The sequence below is a fragment of the Marmota flaviventris genome, chromosome 3, assembly GCF_047511675.1.
Source record: "Marmota flaviventris isolate mMarFla1 chromosome 3, mMarFla1.hap1, whole genome shotgun sequence".
Classification (NCBI taxonomy): domain Eukaryota; kingdom Metazoa; phylum Chordata; class Mammalia; order Rodentia; family Sciuridae; genus Marmota; species Marmota flaviventris.
In genome coordinates this window covers 127,706,344-127,726,655 of record NC_092500.1, presented here as the reverse complement: position 1 = coordinate 127,726,655, position 20,312 = coordinate 127,706,344, and the positions used below count along the sequence as shown (strand labels likewise).

At 38.2% G+C, this 20,312-nt stretch overlaps 1 pseudogene; it reads left to right on the top strand.

The window, feature by feature from the left end:
- Positions 1-4,964: 4,964 nt before the first annotated feature.
- On the top strand, positions 4,965-12,389 carry LOC114081191 (C-type lectin domain family 4 member A-like; annotated as a pseudogene).
- The last annotated feature ends 7,923 nt before the right edge of the window (positions 12,390-20,312 follow it).

Here is a 20,312-nt window from a genome sequence, read left to right as displayed (position 1 = left end):
ATTTGCCCTCAATGTGTCAACAGCAATCCCTGTAAGGCGGCTCCTGGGAGTCTCTCAATCCTGTTGGTCCAGAGCCGTTTCACTTCTACAGCCCCTCCTCCCCTTCCTCCTGCCAGCCAGCCAGGTCCTGTGCACCGGAGGAGGTTCTCCAAGGATTTGGTTACACTTTCAGCCCCTCTGGGTGCTCTATTTCCCTAATGACTGAGCACTCTCTCTGTCATTCATCTAAGCCCCAGTGCTGTGGAGCTGTGTTCTGGGAGTCAATAGTTTAATTTTTCCGGACCCCTTTGGTGGGAACACCTTCGGAGTCTGGCAGCTAAGACCATTGGTGTCACCACTGGTGGTAATGGGAGTTGGGGGTCGAGGATCCCATCTGCTTCCCTCAGCCCCTACAATCACGACCACTCCACTGGCAGTAGGAGGACTTGGGGGTCTGGAGTGTCCTCTGTTTCCCTCCGCCCCTACGCCCCTACTGTCACGCCCTCTCAGTTGGCGGTTGGGGGAGTTGGGGGTGGGGAGTCTTCTCTGCTTCCCTCCACCCCTACAGTCACGCCCATGTCACTGTCAGTATTGGGAGTTGGGGGTCGAGAGTCCTTTGGCCCTTACAGTCACGCCCATGGAGAGATTTTGAAGTTTCCCGGTTGTTTGTATCTGATGCGGGTGCGAGTCACACACCTGCTAAAGTAGATTCCGCTGGGAAGGAATCTCTTTGGCCGAACTTTGGTGACTTCCCCTCTCTGCAATGGCGGGCCCCTGCCTCCTTGCTGCAGTGTCCGAAGGGAGGGGTGGAACTGGCTTGTCTCTGGTCTGACCCAATCTCTGGTTTTAGTTCCCAGTTCGCTATTTCATAAAGGCTTGGTTAGATTTCCTTCAGGGGGGGAGCCATTTGCCGGGTGGGCGGGGCCGTTCACAGTGGGGGCGGGGCAGTTAGCAGAGCTGGGAGGGCACAGGCCGTCTGCCGGGCGGAGACCCTTCTTGCTGTGCAGGGCCACTGGGGGCCGCCTGCAGAGCCTGGGGCGCTGGCCGTGGGCGGGGCGCCAGCAGAGCCTGGAGGGCGGGGGGCCCGTTTGCCGGGTGGGTGGGGCCGTTTGCAGAGCCAGGCGGGCAGGGGGCCATTAGCCGTGCGGGCGGGGCGTTAGCAGCGCTGGGAGGGCACAGGCTGTCTGCCGGGCTAGGCGGGGACCCTTCTCGCTGTGCGGGCCGCCGGGGGCCGCCTGCAGAGCCGAGCCTGCGCTGGCCTGGGGCGGGGCCACCAACAGAGCCGGGAGGGCGGGGGGGGGCGTTTGCCTGGTGGGCGGGGCTGTTAGCAGAGCCAGGAGGGCGCAGGCCGTTTGCCAGGCCAGGCGGGGACCCTTCTCACCGCACCAGCCGCCGGGGGCCGCTTGTAGAACCCGGTAGGCAGCGGCCTCGTGGCAAAGAGCCGGGCGGGCGGGGTGGCCCATCACAGAGCGAGCGGGGCCACCAGGAGAGCCAGGATGCCGGGGGCCGTCTGCAGGGCCAGGCGGGGACCCTTCTCGCTGCCCCGGGCCGCCGGGGGGCCGCTTGCAGAGCCGGTTGGGCGGTGGCTGCGGGATTGGACCTCTGCGCCCGCGTGGCCGGCCAAGATTCACTTGTCTGGGGCCAACTGTCACCTCTAATATAACTTACTACTTCCTTGCAGGTCTCCTTTCAGAGGAATTTTGCTAGAAGTTCCTCAGTAGGTAGAATGTAGCTGTTTTAATGGGTGTTTCTGATCCGGTTAATGTGGAGATACTGAAAGTGCTGCTTCCTTGCCGGCCGCCATGTTGGATCCCCCCTTAATAGCATTTATAAGGCTAGTCTTATTTGACTTCACAAACAATGATGTCTTTGGATGAGCAGGTGGAAATTAAGAGGATGGAAGAAATGTTTCAGGAAGTGTTCCCCAGGGAATTTCCTTCTAATAATTTCTGTGTGTTTCGTTGTGAGATCTCAGGAAATGTCAATTTAACAAATAGGTGGATTCATGCATATGTTGTATTTCAGAGTTTATCAAGCTTTCAAAAGTCATAAAACTTAGCATATACTAGAGTAGACATTTGATTTATTAATTTGGTCATTTTAAGTAACAATGGCCATACATATTGTTTGCTAGGCACTGTGTTAGAGAGTCCAGAAATAGCACAGCCACTGGTCTCAAGATATTCATAGAATAGTCAAAATAACCAGTGTTTACAACATGAGATGGGAAGTATTGTGCAGATAAGAAGTGAGCACAGGAAGTTGAGATAGGTTTCCTGAAGGAGGAGACATCTACCTCTGTTACTACCAAATGACATAGATATATTATATATATGTCATTACAACATGGAAAAAAATTGGGAGAAATATAAACATGCCTGACTGGGAACATATAGTGCTATGTGAAAAACTTTGAAATGAAGTTGTAGGTAGCAAACTGAAACAGAATTCAGATCATGAAGAAGGTCATATATTATTATAAAAAAATTTGATTTTTTCCCTAAAGGTTATATGATAAGATATCCTTTGCTACTTAATAAACATGCCTAAAACAGTGAATTGAAACAGCTATTTATTTAGCTCATGCATCTGTGGTTTGGCAATTTAGACTGGTCTCAGTTGAGAGTTTCCTTTGGTCCTAGCTGAAGTTACTCATGCATACGATATTGGGGACCAATCACAGGCAACTTGGCTTCTGAAGAAGAGCATGTGAGCTAGAATGAAAGGAGTAATTTTACCATATTTCTCTCAATATTCATCAGGCAATCCTTGCTTGGTGCTACAGAATGAAATCTATGGATCATCAGTTCTATATTAGATTCAGTGTGAGAACACATCTGTGTTTCCTTAATAGCATTTATAAGGCTAGTCTTATTTTACTTCACAGACACTGATATTTTTGGATGAACAGCTTACAGACTTCCATTTTAGAGGGTGAACGGAAACAAGGCACATCAAAGTTTCAGTTTGGAATTATCCTGGTTGCTTTTGCACATTCCATTGGTCAAATGGAGTCTTAAAGGCAGCTCATATTCTATTGGTGAAGAAATACACCCTACTTCTTGATTGGAGAAGCTACAAAGTCACATTTCAAAGGGGTGTAAATACAAGAAGGGTGGAACATTGAGGCCAGTTTTGCAGTGCGTCAGTGATGTGGAGCCATTGCTGAATTTTGGGCAGGACTTTGACATAGTTAAATTTGACTTAAGGAGGCATACTTTTACTGAGGTGTGGAAATGGATTTAGGAGGACAAAGGGGAAGGTAAGGAGAGGCATTATTTTCTAGAAAATGGACAAAAGCAGACAGCATTGTTTTAAGTGAGATCAAGCTGACTGAGGAAGTCATTGGTTGTGTGTCTTCTGTCATATATGATAATTTGGGAACAAAAAAAGAAAAAGGGGTCAGGTCTCATGAAAATTGAGGGAAAGGTAGTAGAGTAGAGGTAGGGGACCAGGGTGACAGAAGAGGGAAGGGATTGGGGAGGTACTGGGGAATTAAATTGACCAAATAATGTTTCATGCATGTATGACTATGTAACAGTGCATCCTATTATTATGTATAATTATAATGCACCAAAGAGATGCTAATTCACCTTCCCATTGGAAAACATTGAGAGCCTCATTTAAGAATAATGTTTGTGAAGAAAGAGAAGACAGGTAGATTAAAGGGTAAAGAAGTTATAATAAAGGAGGCCAAGGCTTGATTAATATTGAGGATTAAATGACCCAGAGATGTTAAGTGTGGAAATAATATTCTGACCTTGTAAACTCAGCAATGAAGAAGTTTTTCCAAGGCATAGGCAGTGTAGGATGAATAGCGGATTTGTTTTGAGAGATGATTATTTACCTTTTTGGTACAGTGTGTTAACTCAGAATGTACATGTCCAGTGGGAGGCATATTTGCCTAGATTTTAGTAGAGAGAGTTCTGGAATTTTGGAAGTCATTTACATAATGATAGCAAGTCCCAGCATGGAGATATATGCTATCACTCCAGAAGAGGACTTTAAATAAGACATTGGGATTAGGAAAGAACTCTTGGACATGCTACAGTTTTTTTTTTAAAGTGAATGGAGGAAGAGAGCTGATGGAAGAAGATAAGAAGCAGCAGTAAGAAAGGTGAGGCAGGAATAGGAGAAAACAGTGTACTAAGAGCTAAGGAGGAAGACCTGGGTTAATGATTGCAAGAAGGCCATTAAAAATGACTAATAAATGGTCCTAGAAAATTACTGATGATCCAGTTCAAGGAGGGTTTTAATGAAATGGTGGAAGACAAAGCCTGAATGAAGTGAGTCAAGGAATAAATAGGAGGTTAGAGGGAAAGAGGAAATTTAATTTCTTGCAGTAGTGTTTATTAACCCAAGGCCTTGCATATTCTAGGCAAGTGCTGTGATACTGAGATACTACTGCTGCCCAGAAAATCCAACTTCTAGAGGTGGGGGTGAGTTGGTTATAAATTGGGAGAGACACACAAAAGAGATGAAGAACAATGTCCTCTTGGTCAATCTTTGGGTTTTTGAAAAACATTTTTTCTGTTCTTTAAGATCACCCAGAATTGGTTAAAATTAGCAAATTCTTCCTTCCTGCAAAGTACCAGGTTGTGTACCTTCTTAAATAATTTCCATTTCCATCCCACAAAATTTAGCCTTTGTTTGCATATTGGGTTAACTCTGGATGAAGACTATGGATAACATCCTTCAGATCGCATTATAATGGAACTTTCACATCTTCTTTCAACTCCTCATCTTTTAGTTATTCCTGGAGATACCTAATATTTCCAAAGCAGTAGGATTAGAATTCCATTGACTGAGGGGTCATGGGGAAACTTTTTCTGTCAGGCTCTGTCCATTTAGGAAATTGGACATGTGTAGATTTTGTCCATAGAATGCAAGGAAGCAATGTAAAGAGCAATGACCTAATGCTACCAGAAAAATGATTGGTTTTATTCTATTTTCCAGCTTTTTTTCATAAAAATTCTCAGCTGCTTGAAGACAAAAATTATAAAAGATTTATAAAAGCAATGATTCACACAAATCTGGAGTGTGTAACAATCAATTCAACCATGGAAGGTAAAACTTCATGTGCCTAGAATTCAGTTGCTGACTGTAGTATGTAAGATTCCCAAATCAGTATTTTTGATTTCCAGGTAGAACACACTAAGTAGTGGAGTTTCATGGTGATTCTAAGCTACAAGTGTAGAATCATAGAATCTAACATTCTTTCTTAATTTTTTAGTTGTAGATGTGCACAATATTTTTATTTGTTGATTTCTATGTGGTGCTGAGGATCAAACCCAGTGCCTCACATATATGAGGCATGTGCTGTACCACTGAGCTACAGCCCCAGCCCAGAATCTCACATTTTTATATGGATATTTAAAGTTGTCCATGTGAAGCTGGATTTGGAAAAAGGATATATTGTTATTGTATCTCTTCAGACTGTTCTTCTTTCTGAGGTTTCTGCAAGGCTAGTGTTTTTCTCACATGTTAAAAAATTTGATAAAAATGAAGATGAATATATTATTGGGAATGTGAATTTTTTTAACCTTTAAATAGGGTGTTTTAAAACATTTTTAAATTGACAGAAAAACTGAGCAGATAATGTTAAAATATTGTATTTTAAGCCTACTTTGCACACACAGTGCCCATTATTATTATCCTATTCCTAAGTAACATTTGTTACAAAAAATGAACCAATATTCATGATTTTTTTCCCTTTGGTAGTAGAAATTGAAATCAGGTTTTCAAACATGGTGGGCACGACTCTATCACTGATCCACTTCCTTAGCCCAAAATTCTTGATTTTCCCAATTTTTAACTCATTCTTTTTCTATATTCTAATCCTGTACAGTCCTCTGCTTTCCATTGGTTTGTCATATCTCTTTAGTTTCCTCTTTGCTATGATATTTCTTCAGATCTTTCTTGTTAGATGACTCTGAAATTTAGTGGGAGAATAATATTCTGTATATTATTGTTTGTCTCGGTGTTAAAATTTGATGTTTTTTCAATGATTATAGGGGGATTATTTGTTTTGGGGAGGAAGGTCACATATATAAAATGCTATTCATCACATTATTTCAAGGGTATATATTATCAAAGTGAATGTTGACTTCTGATGCTGAACTTGATCACCTGAAGTGGTGTTTGTCAGGTTTCTCATTGTGAAGCTACTTTTCCCTCTCCTATTCCCACACTGTACAGTTCATAAGGTGGTTGCTAAGTGCAGCTAATGTTTTATGATGGAGGAGTCATGCTCCCATTTATTAGGGTGGTGTATTATGTTAGTGCTCTCCAGAGGAACAGAAGCCATGTGAATATGGATATTTATTTTAAGAACTTGATTCATGGAAATGTGGGGGCTTGATAAGTCCAAAATTTGATCTGGGTAACTTTTAGGCTGAAGAATCAGAAAGGAGTGTCAGAAGGAGGCCAAAGGAAATCTGCTAGGCTTTTAAATGTTATTAAATTTTTCAATGATAAAATTTCCATTTTTTACATCTTCTGTTTTTTGTTGAGTCTACTTTTTAATTTTTTTATTAAATTATTTATTCATCCTAGTTTGTTATACATGATGGCAGAATGCAATTCATTTCATATTACACAGAGAAAGCACAATTTTTCAAGTCACTGATTGCACACAAAGTATTTTCACACCACTTGTGTCTTCATACATGTACTTAGGGTAATAATGTCTAACTCATTCTACCAACTTTCCTACTCCCTTGCCCCTCCCTTTCCCTCCCTCCCCTTTGCCCTATCTAAAGTTCCTCCATTATTCCCATGATCTCCCCTTCTCCCCCCACCACCTCCTATTGCCATTATGAGTCAGCATTCCTTTGCTTGTTTTTTGGCAATGGTGGTTTGTGTGGGTACCAGAGGTTGAAGCTTGGGCTGCCAAACCCCTGAGCCACATTCCAGCCCCCTCCCCCCTTTTTAAAAAAATTTGATGCAGGGATTCTCTAAGTTACTTTGGGCTTTTACTTTGTTTCAAGATTGTTTGTATCTTCTTTTTGAAGCATTTTTATCATGGTTGCTTTAAAATCTTTGTCAGATAATCGTAACATTTTTATTGTCTATTTTTTATGGCTATTGATTATAATTTTTTTTTTACTAAAATTGAGAATTTTCTGCTCCTTGATATGATTAAATTTTTTTTGAAACCTGGATATTTCTATTTTGAGGTTTTGGGGTCTAGGTTTTATTTCAATATTATATTTTAGCTTTTTTTCCCCCTGATACCAGTTCAGCAGATGAAAGGGGTCTTGACACATTATTGCCTGCTTGAGGCAACTTGGCTCCTTGACACCTGAGGAAAGGGGTCTCCTTGTTATATCTGGGTGAATATGAGAGTTGCAGCTTTCATGCTGTTTCCCTTGGTCTGTAAATTTAATAATACACACACTTTAAAAATACACATTCATATAATGCACCTATTTGCCCTTCTTACCAATAAAGGAAAAGTCTGGAGCTGTTGCCCAAAGAATTGGAAGTCATTTAGTTCCTGTTGCTACTTTTTTTTCTACTGATGCAAAATCTTGGAAGGAGAGTCAAGAGAACTGCTCTAGAATGGAGGCTCACCTGGTGGTGATCAACAGCAAGGAAGAGCAGGTACTTTCTAAGGGACAATGGAGTCATGAGCCTGTCTGACCTTTGTACATGTCTTTGCTAAGAGGGGATATTGATGCTGTGGCAGAAGACTTTCCATAAGACAGATAGGAGAGGCTCCCTCAGCCTTCACATTCCACAACTTGTACCTTCTTCAGTGTAACTAACCTACCCCCAAGGAAATTGTGGCATTCAACATGTAGGACCTGGGGGTTTAGTGAAAGGATGAAAATGTTTCTGCTTACACCAGCAGTTGCTCTTTCAATATATAACTATTTTCTTAAGTATCAACTATTTAACAGAAAGGAGAATTAATTTGAATGGACAAAGTTAAATCAGGAGACTCAAAGTCAGCAACCAGGAATAAAATTTTAAGAATTTGTGAAATTCTGGTTGTTGTGTGCATGCTTGTAATCCCAGAGGCTTGGGATGCTGAGGCAGGAGGATCTCAAGTTCAAAGCAATGCTCCATAATGTAGCTAGATCCTGTCCCTAATTGAAATATAAGAAATTGTACAAAGAACTCAAAAAATTAGACAATAAGATAATAACCCAATCAACAAATGGGCCAAGGACCTGAACAGACACTTCTCAGAGGAGGACATACAATCAATCAACAAGTACATGAAAAAATGCTCACCATCTCTAGAAGTCAGAGAAATGCAAATCAAAACCACCCTAAGATACCATCTCACTCCAGTAAGATTGGCAGCCATTATGAAGTCAAACAACAACAAGTGCTGGCGAGGATGTGGCGAAAAGGGTACTCTTGTACATTGCTGGTGGGACTGCAAACTGGTGCGGCCAATTTGGAAAGCAGTATGGAGATTTCTGGGAAAGCTGGGAATGGAACCACCATTTGACCCAGCTATTCCCCTTCTCTGTCTATTCCCTAAAGACCTAAAAAGAGCATGCTACAGGGACACTGCTACATCGATGTTCATAGCAGCACAATTCACAATAGCAAGACTGTGGAACCAACCTAGATGCCCTTCAATAGACGAATGGATAAAAAAAATGTGGCATTTATACACAATGGAGTATTACTCTGCATTAAAAAATGACAAAATCATAGAATTTGCAGGGAAATGGATGGCATTAGAGCAGATTATGCTAAGTGAAGCTAGCCAATCCCTAAAAAACAAATGCCAAATGTCTTCTTTGATATAAGGAGAGTAACTAAGAACAGAGTAGGGACGAAGAGCATGAGAAGAAGATTAACATTAAACAGGGATGAGAGGTGGGAGGGAAAGGGAGAGAGAAGGGAAATTGCATGGATATGGAAGGAGACCCTCAGGGTTATACAAAATTACATACAAGAGGAAGTGAGGGGAAAGGGAAAAATAATACAAGGGGGAGAAATGAATGACAGTAGAGGGGGTAGAGAGAGAAGAGGGGAGGGGAGGGGAGGGGGGATAGTAGAGGATAGGAAAGGCAACAGAATACAACAGACACTAGTATGGCAATATCTAAATCAATGGATGTGTAACTGATGTGATTCTGCAATCTGTATACGGGGTAAAAATGGGAGTTCATAACCCACTTGAATCAAAGTGTGAAATATGATATATCAAGAACTATGTAATGTTTTGAACAACCAACAATAAAAATTAAAAAAAGAACTATGTAATGTTTTGAACAACCAACAATAAAAATTAAAAAAATAGATGAATATATGGCCCACCCATTCTAGTCACCTATTCTTAGAAGCATTTTAAAACATCTTTTGCTAATGCTAAGTGAAGTTAGCCACCCCCCCCCAAAAAAAAAAAATGCCAAATGTTTTCTCTGATATAAGGAGGCTGACTCATAGTGGTGTAGGGAGGGGGATCATGGGATGAATAGATGAATTCTAGATAAGGGAGAGGGGAGAAAGGGAAAGGGAGGGGGCAGGGGATTAGCAAGGGCAGTGGAATGTGATGGACATCATTATCCAAAGTACATGTATGAAGACTCGAATTGGTGTCAACATTCTTTATATAGAGAGATAGGAAAAATTGTGGTATATATATTTAATAAGAATTGTAATGCATTCCACTGTTGTGTATTTAAAAAATAAAATCAATTAAAAAACAAACAAAAATGAAAAAAAATAATTTGGGGTTACTTATCATGACAACATAGAAAGACAAGCAATGTCAAAAATATAACATTAATATAAAAACAATTTTCATAATGATACTATGCATAGAATATTGAAACCATGAGAAATAATGTTGTAGTTATTTATTGTGTATATACATAAATGTAATAATAAATTTTAAATATAGAAGGCCAATTGTGGTGGGGTACTTGGGAAGCTTCAATTATATGTGTAATATTTTATCTATTTTTTCTTAATTCAGAGTTTATTTGACAAAATGTTTGAATTTCATAAAGCTGAGCCTAGAGTAAAAAAAAAAGAAATTGTGCTTGGGGACTGGGTTTGTGGCTCAGTGGTAGAGTACTCGCCTAGCATGTGAGGGGCTCTGGATTCGATTGTGAGAACCATATACATATAAAATAAAGATATCATGTTGATATACAACTAAAAAATAAATATTAAAAAAATGGTGGGGATGTAGCTCAGTGGTTAAGCACTCCTGGGTTCAATTTCGGGTACCAAAAGAAAAAAAAGAAAGAAATTCATGATATAATGAAAAAATGATTAAATTTGTAAGGATTTTCTCCTGTACAACTTTGAAGAATGTTCTTAGAGTGCAGAAATGAGGGAAGTTGAATTTGAGATGAGAATTCAATATGGTTGTAGGTAGGAATTGCTTCTATATTTAATAAATTAAGGCTCACAGATGATGTCTTTGATCCTTTTGTGCTCAAAGATCTGCAGTTCTGAGGTCCCCATATGGTTCTTCCTAAACCATCTCCTTTTGTTTTTATTTCTGTATGACCATAAATAGCAATATGACCAAAAAATCACCCTGTACCTTTAAGTATGTATAATTATTAGTTGTTAGTAAAATCTTTAAAAAGATATAAAGAAGATGGAAATGTTAACTATGCCAATTTGATCATTTTGCACTGTGTATATGTATCTAGTTATCATGTTATCCGAGAGATTTTACAATTAAAATAATAAAGATGAAATAAATCTCCAAAATTCATTTTTTAAAGAAAGAGAGAGAGAGAGAGAGAGAGAGAGAGAGAGAGAGAGAGAGAGAGAGAGAGAGTTTTAATATTTAGTTTTTAGTTTTAGGTGGACAAAACATCTTTATTTTATTTTTATGTGGTGCTGAGAATTGAACCCAGCATACTGCACATGCCAGGTGAGTGCGCTACAGCTTGAGCCACATCCTCAGCCCACCAAAATTCTTTTAAAAATATTTTTATTGGAAATTATATTTACACATGAGTGTGGACTTCATTCTGTTTTATTAATACCAGTACATAGCATGATTTGGCAAATTAAAAAAATTTAAAAACAACTCAGTTCAAGCTGAGTATCTAAAGCCTATGACTTCTTTTCTTTTTCTTTTCCTTTAGGATTTCCTCACTCAGAATATGGATAAAAAAGCTGCTTATTTTGTGGGGCTATCAGATCCAGATGGTCAAGGACAATGGCAATGGGTTGATCAGACCCCATACAACCAAAGTGCCACGTGAGTACAGAATTAGATAAAGGAATCCTGGGTCCTGGATCATGCAGGAAGTTTAGAGTGTTCCAGCATCAGTTCTGAAAGTAAAACAGCTCACTCTTGTCATGTTACACACATATTTAATCAATTTTATTGCCTTATTAAATTATCACAGAACCCTAGGAGGCACACATTATTTTTTCTATTATAGAATTGAGGAAATTGAATTTGGTGAGTATAGATAGTTCAGCTAATGTCATCCAACAATAGTCTTTAGAACCAGGTGGATTCTACTTTGCTTTTAAAATCTCTATTTAGTCTGTAATAAAAATTCATGTTTTTAAAGATCATTATGGATTATTGTGATTTAATATTTCTCATAAAACTAAAATCCTAAATTTGGATACTATTACAATATCTCATATTTCTGTAATCTTTAAATGCATTTAAATACATTTGTGTACTTCCACCTTTAATCTTTATATCTTCTTTGTGAAATATATAGTGCTGTTACTCTGGTCCAGTTTTTAGATGGGCAAACTGATAATCTAAGAAATTAAATTATTTGACTTAGAGAACTGGAAAAATTAGAAGATCTAGAGATTTAACTTGTTCTCCAGATTCAAAATCATCCCATTAAAAAGGGGGGGGGGGAGCCTATATTGATACATGGGACCATGGTGACTTCTCTTCATCATATAAGAAAGCCCCATGGATTGACAGTCTCCTGGCAACAGGGCCTATGTTTAGAAGAGAGCCCATGGGTAACTTTAGTCAAATGCTTAATGCAATAAGGTATGAGAAAATATGAATGATGAGGGCACAATTTTCAAGATAAATGCAAGAGGTGTTGGTGGAGATGCTGCATGAGAATAGGGAAGGGTTGGTCTGGGCATATCTGACCCTGACTTCCACAAAGTTCTATCCCAGCCTCTGACCCTATCACTGACTCTATCCCCTTTAAAAGAAGTCTTGGAAGAATAACTTCATCCTTTTTCTCTGTTTCAGATTCTGGCATCCAGGTGAGCCAAGTCATAGTGAAGAGCATTGTGTTGAAATAAATCATCGTCCTACATCTTTACAATGGGGCTGGAATGATGTACCTTGTAAACATAGACACCGGTCAGTTTGTGAAATGATGAAGATCTACTTATGAATCAACACTTTTCATGGACATGTGCTTGGATTTGCATTCATTATTCTAGAGGTAGCTCATAAATTCTTCTTTATGAAAGACATTCCATAGACATTTAGGTATGTGGTTAACTATTCCACTTTTGAGGAAATATTAGTGTTGCATATAGAACTTATCAGTTTACTTCCTACTGAGCACTGAGTACAATAATTCTGAGGGACTTTTACTTTATGTACAATGAGTTTACTCCATATTATTTCTGTACCATAATGATGGTACAGAGTTTTAAAATGGTACATTTTACTAAAAATGCCTTTGACTGTCTCAATTAAGAGAGTGAAATATTGAATCCTGTGTCCAGCCAGTGCTGGAACTCTTCTCCTCACTCTACCTTGTGTTGTATGAGTGTGTTTCTGTGTCTTTTACTTATTTTTCTCTAGAGCATCTTTACATCAATGTGTGTGAACAGGTTTTATGTGAGGTTTATGTTTAAAGAGCGGTATAGAATCAGAAACCATCCTACTGAGTACTAATCACTGAAAAGAATTATAAGAAGTAATATAGTAGTTATGGTTTTAAGCCACTAAGATTTTGGGTAGAATGTTCAGTACTGGGGAGAATACTTTCACACAACTATCATTTTGTAGAAATGATAATGTTGAAGCTGGCTGATTTCTCTGAAGGTGGTTATTTGCTGCAACTCACCACCCTCCAGAGCCCTTTTGGTGTAAATTTTATTCAGATGATTTTAATTCTAAAACATGGATTATGTTACAGTTTAGATATGTGGTGTCTCCTAAAAGCTCATGTGTGTGACAATGAAAGAAAGTTTAGAGTTGATATGATGGGATATGAGAGCCTTCACCTAATCAGTGCATTAATCCCCTGATAGGGACAAAATAAATGGTAAATGTAGGCATGTAGGGTGTGGCTGAAAGAGGTGAGTCATTGAGGGTGTGCCTTTGAGGTGGGTATTTTGTTGTTGTGGGATGATTCTGTTTTTTTTTCTCCCTCTCTGCTTCCTGGTGGGCATGCTCTGAGCCACTTTCCTCTTCTACACTTTTGTTCTCTGATGGTCTATTTCACTTCAGGCCCAGAGCAGTGGGAGCTGGCCATCTATGGACTGACCTTTGAAAACATGAGCCCCAGATGAACTTTTCCTCCTCTAATTTTTTTTTTTGTCAGGTATTTTGGTCACAGAAGCAAAAAAGCTGACTAAAATCGATTCATAGTCCTTTCTTTGCCTATATAGAAATCATCAGTAGTGCACACTTGCTGGGGATGAGCCTCATCATTCAAGGACAGAAGAAATAATGAGGCACAGTCAAGCTGTATTGAAGCAATTGTTCAAAGTAAAGTTTTGATGAAATATTGTGTAATAAAATTTTGGATGAAGTGCTTTGGAGAAGTTAAAAATGTTGTAAATGAAATTTTTAAAATGAGGAACCACCTTTAAGGATTGTGGTTCATGTTTGTTGTCTATGCATCCCTTCTTCCTCAAAAACAATATTTCAATGTTGTTTAAAGTCACACTTTCCTTCTTGAAGCTCCTGTGACTTGGGATGCTGTGAGTGAACATGGAGTAATCCAAGTCAACAATCATACTAGTAGTTGGTTTAGGAATAGCATTAATTTTTAGTCCTGCTAAGAAATTGCTTCTTCCTCATTTCAAAGGCATCAGGGAGGGAATCTCCTTCTCCTAATGAACATGAAAGGTCCTGTTCACAACTGACAGTCATACTGTAACCATGAGGGGAACTAGCCTTCAAATGATAGAAATACCATGGATGGCAGAGTAGAGCCATGGAAAGGACCTGGTTATTTAAATTCTTTTTGGGTCAATGAATTGACTATTTTAACAGCATAGCCTACTGTGAAGTTTTATTGTGAAGACTAATAAATTTCAAATTATTTGTCAGATTGAGTCCTGATGGATTTAAGAAAATATATTTAGTGACTAGATTTTATTGAGATATAGTTTACATAAGTAAAAGGCACACACTTTCTGAGTATAGTTCCATGATTTTGGCAAGTGTATGCAAACCTGTAACCACCATGATTATCTACAATAAAGATTTCTAGCATTGCCCAATGTTCCTTGTCCTGACTGTATGAGTGCAGTGTTGTGATTCCTGCTTTTCAAATTCCATATTAAACAGATAATAAAGTTTGCTTTTTCTTTTTACTTTCTTTATCTCAATATGTTTGTAAGATTCTCCTAAGTTTTTTATATTTTTCATTGGTAGATTCAATTTTTTATGGAATTGTCTTTCATTGTAACATGATTTGTAACATGATCTGTTTATCTGATTTGCTGTTGGGTAAGCTTTGAATTATTTCTATATCTTATCTATTCTGAATAAAGCTTTTTCTTTTACATGTCTTTTTGTGTAACTCTGCATTTATTTTTCTTAGAAATGTGCTCAGGAATGGAATGTATTCACACCACAGTATTATAGAGAATGGTATTACTGCCCTAAAATTTCTCTATGTTTTAGTTACTATCCTTTTCTTCCTGACAACTCCTGGAATTTACTGATTTTGATGCTCTTGTCTTTTATAGGTTGTCATAATTTGGATCTTACACAGATTTTTCCAATGTCTTCTTACCATTAGTAAAGTGCACTTAAGTTTCCTCCATTTTATTTTATGGCCTGTTGACATTTCTTTTTATTGCAGAAAATATTCTACCACAGTTTATTCATCCATTGAAGTACATGTTGATTGCTTCTAATGTTTAACACTTAGGAATGAAGTTTTTATTTGGCCTCTTGTGTGGGTTTTTGTGTACACATGTTTTCTGTTCATTTTTGTTAACACCTAGGAATACTCTTGTTGACTTGGGTGTTAAGACTATACTGAGAACTGTCTTCCAAAGTGGCTATCATTTTGCATTTGACCAGCCATGAATCAAAGAGTTCCTATTGTTATATTTCCTTGCCAGCATTTGGAATTGACAGTGTTGTGAATATTGTCCATTAATATGTGTGCTGTGGTGTCTAATTTTTAAAATGTTTCCTCCCTATCAATTACAATGTAAACTCCTTGAGTGCAGGTATTTTGATTTGCTCACTGTTGAATCCTCAGACATAACAGTATCTGGCCCCAAGTATTCACTTAATAAGTACTGATTGAAATAGAAACTGAGTGTCTCTGCAGGAGTGGCAAAGAGTTGTCCAACACTGTCTGGGTAAATTTCATACAGGGTAAAATGTTTGAAAATTTATCAAGTTTGGAAATTTAAGCCAAATCCTACATTCTAGCTTTTGTCAATAATGAAGTCCATGTGTGATGTCTGTTATATGCATGCATCTATTTGGGTAGGGACAAGGGAAGAGAGGGGTATTATTTATTGGCTCCCTAAAGCCACAATCACAAGATCCATAAAGGATGAAATAAGTAGAAATTTTCTGGTTTGTTTTTTTATTGATTTAAAAAGAATCAATGACAACAGAATGCATTATAATCCTTATTACATGTATGTAGCACAATTTTTCCTCTCTGGTTGTATATAAAGGTGTTGACACCAATTCATGTCTTCATACATGTACTGTGGATGATGGTGTCTATCACATTCCACAATCAGAATATTTTATTTTAAAATTTTAAATTTATTTTTAAATGATACATAAATAATTAAATTGTGCATATTATGGGGTACAATGTAATGTTTTAACATATGTATGCGTAGTGTGGTGTTTAAATCACGTTAAACATATTTGTCTCCTCTAAAATTTATCAGTTCTTCATGTAAAAACAGTCAAAATGCTTTTTTAAATTAAAAATACATATTTTTAGTTGTAGATGGACACAATATCTTTATCTTATTTACTGTTATTTAATGTTGTACTGAGGATTGAACCCTTTGCCTCAAACATGCTAGGCAAGAGCTCTACCACTGAGCCAAAACCTCAGCCATTAAAATTTTTTTCCTAGCATATTTTTATTAATGCATTATAATCGAGGGCATAGAGTAGTGTCTGCTTTCAGGATCGGAGCTGTGCTGCAGATGTTAGCAGAGGGGCAGCCTGACAAGTGGAGATGCTGCTGACTTCCCAGCAGAAACCTGAGAACACTAGATGAATACAGTCCCTATTCAGTCTCCCAGATTCATGAGGTAAAACTGTTTTTATAACAAATCTTCTAAAAATTGTTTTTCAGAAGTAGCATTACCCAATCTGTCCTAAAGGAGCATGCATTAGTGACAGATAGTGGGACTTTACTTCATTGTAATACTAAAATCTCCATGCAGGGAAAAATCAAAGCCTCATTTCCATAACAAGGAAAGTATAAGGAAGCATGTTGTCAGACTTCCTTGTGCAGGAAAGTCCCCACCCACGTTTGTGATGATGTCTTTTCTGGACCAGGTCATGCATTCCAAATAAACTGCAGCTTGCTCTGGCAGACAGCAGGGCTTTGGGAGCAATTCTCCATTTGCAAACAAATTTGGCTCCATGTCATTATTTTTGGTGTTATGTTCTGCCTGGATTCTCACCAAGAGGTGGATCCATTAATTTGGGTCACACAGTCATTGTTCAAGAACTAGAAGAATTGTGATGCTGTGTGTAGAGGGGGTGTTGTCACAGCCCACCATCCCTAAGCTCTGGGTTCTTGCTGCTTATGGGGAAGGTGCAAAATGCAAAAGCACAGCAGGTGGGAACTACAGATTCTTATTTTCTCTGAAGTGCTTCAGGCTGGCCTTGGTGCAGCAACCTTGGTGATGCATACATTTCTCCTGCTCACCTTCTGAACCCAGGCCCAGGTTTTACTGCTGCAGCTGCTGCAGGAACTTGGGCACCTTCAAGATGGTTTCTGTTGCATGGACAGTACCCTGCAGCAGCATTTGCATACTCTTCCTGGAGACCAGTCTTTTTCTCCAAGAACAGGGCCTGAGATTTGGGGCTCTGGTTATTCACTGGGCTGTTGCCCCCACAACCCTCCAAGAACCCTATCAGGAAGTCAATCATTGTCAGGATTGGTCATATTCAAAGGGCACAGGTCCTGGAACCTTCAAACTTGGCAACTGTGTCTGCAAGATCTTCATTATGCCTCCATGTGTCTTGGTTTGTCGGTGTTTCACAATGTAATTTTTTAAAAAAATCAGGTATTGAATACTTCCAGCGATTTTATTTTTTAATTCTAAATTTTCTTCAAAAATATCAATTTTAATCAACACATTAATCGTGTTGGTTAAATCCTATTGAATCCTATTAATAGGATTCCCTGTGATATTTTCTTAAACCCATACAGCCTGCACTGATCATATCCATATCTTCTCTTCCACCTCCTCCACCCCAGCAGATTTCCCAGTTGCTAGTAATCACAATTTTACATTCAGGCTAACCTTTTCACATACTTTTTTTTTAATAGGTCAGAAAATAAGATACTTTCTTCCTCTCTCTGGTATATTTTGCTTGCCATGATTTCCTCTAGTTCCATTTTTTTTTTTTTTTGCTACAAATGACAGTATATCTTTCTTTTTTTAATAATTATTTTTTAGTTATAGATGGACACAATCTCTTTTTTAATATTTATTTTTTAGTTGTACACAATACCTTTATTTTGTTTATTTATTTTTATGTGATGCTGAGGATTGAACCCAGGGCCTTGAACTTGCTAGGCAAGGGCTCTACTGCTGATCCACAACCCCAGCCCCACAATATCTTTATTTTATTTTTATGTGGTGCTGAGGATTGAGCCCAGTGCCTCTCCCATGCTAAGCACATGCTCTACCACTAAGCCACAACCCCAGCCCGGACATCTTTCCTTTTAATGAGTGAATAATACTCCATTGTGTATATACACCATATTTTCTTCATTCCATCTGTTGGTTAATGGGTACCTAGGCTGATTCCATGTCTTATTTATGAATATTGCATGCAGTCAGTGTAATTGTCTCTTTTATATGCTGATTTCATTTTCTTTGGATATATACTCAGGAGTAATGTTGATTGATCATATGATAGTTCCATGTTTAGTTTTCTGAGTATCTCCATAATGTTTTTCATAGTGGCCATACCAATTTACATTTCTACCATAAGTATATAAGAGTTCCCTTTTCTCTATGGCCTCACCAACATTTGTTAATTTTTGTTGTTTTGGTAATAGTCATTCTAAATGGGGTGAGATTTTATCTCCTTTTAGTTTTGGTTTGCATTTGCCTGATGGCTAATGACACTGAGCATTTTAAAATACATTTATTGGTCATTTGCATTTTTCTTTTGAGAAGTGTGTATTTAAATCATATACCCATTTTTATTTGGATGACTTGTTTTATGTTGTTAAGTGTTCTTTTATTTTCTTCTATAGTTTAGATAATAAGCATCTGTAAGATTAATATTTGGCAAAGATTTTCTCCCTTCGTGTAGGTCATCTCTTCACTCTGTTGACTTTTCATTTGCTGTGTAAAAGTTTTTTAGTTTGATATAATCCAACTGTCAGTGTTGCTTTTTATTTCTATGCTTTTGGGAAGTATCCTGCTTTTGGTCCTACCTAGAAAGTCGTTGCCTGTACCAATGTCTTGGAGAACAGCATTAGGGAGGGGTAAGGAAGTCAAGAGTTCTTTAACTTGCTTGTCCTAAACAGAGCTGAGGAGAATGTTTTCTCTTTCTTCACAGTTAGATGACCTGATCATTGAGTTTGTTTCTTCATCTCTAAGGGGAACTGGAAATAAATGGCAACATGTTATAACCACTTCCTCCATTTCCGCTTAATGATTTATTTTTTCGCAAAGCCACCACGGGAGAAACTTTCTGGGTTTCTGTCCTGTTTCTCAAAATCTGTTTCATCATGTGCTACAGCTATGACTATCCCATTACTAAAAGTATCCTACTGAGTTCAACTCCATTATTTATGGAGGTCCAGTTATTATTAATTAAATCATTGTCTATTGGTGATGGCCCTTGGTTTCTAGTCATTTTCCATCCCAGGGTGGGATTGAATGTTTCAACTGTTCACTCACATGATTTGTTCCTCTAGCAAGCAGCTCCCATTCTGGAACTATCTTGAGGAGGATCAAGAGTCACATAATTGGTATAAGGTCAGGCCTGGCTGAACGGGGCATGTTATGGATAAAAAACTGTCTACTGTTATCTTTATTGTTCCAAACCTATTTTGGGTTTTTGGGGGAGGAAATCCTAAATATTATAAAAAGATGCTTTTATTACCCTAATGACTGAGAAAGTTTTAATGTGTTAGAAACTCTGTGTCAAGAATTGAGGATGAAAACAAATGTATAATTCTTTTTATAAACCAATACTGTGAGTTCAACATCCATATGTCCATAATAGATTTCCATGTATTCAGACTGAATTCTTAAGTATATTGAGATGTTTTTGATATTAGAAAGAAAAAAATCTACATAATCTACATTCTACAACCTACAAAATATTGAGGCAGGATCTCAAAGTCTTTCCTTGAGTAGTTACATGAAGTCTGCTTTTGAATTTAAGGAATTTCAGGCTTTCCTTTACCTGAGAAGGGAGGATTAAAAAAATTTATTGACCTTTGCTCAATATTTATCTTGACTGATGCCTCTGACAATATTGACCTCAAGAGCTGTAGTTCTGCCAAGAGGAGCAGAATTTTTATTTTTTAAGCAAAAGACAAATATTGTGAAACAAGGAAAATGTGTGGGTAGAATTAAAACACCTTCAGTAGGTACTCTGCGTGTACCAGTGGCCTTAGGAATGTCTTGCTTGTCCACCCCTGAAAGGAACTTTAAAAGACATGTAGTCTCTTATGCAATTTTACATGGAAAATATTTCTTCATGTTATAGAAACAAAGGTTTCAACTTGTGGAACTTCATAAATACTGACACTTAAAATGATTACATCTCTTTTAAAAATACATCTCCCAGTGTCTAGAAATCATAACAAAGTGTTAATCCCCATGACTGATTAAAATAAGAATAAGTGAAAATTCTGTTATTCTGGTTACCACTAGTTCTGTGCGTGATAAAGCCTTTTCCCTTTGGGAAAAAAAAAAGTGTTTTGTTTAGTGGTTATATGTTTTACACTCTTTTG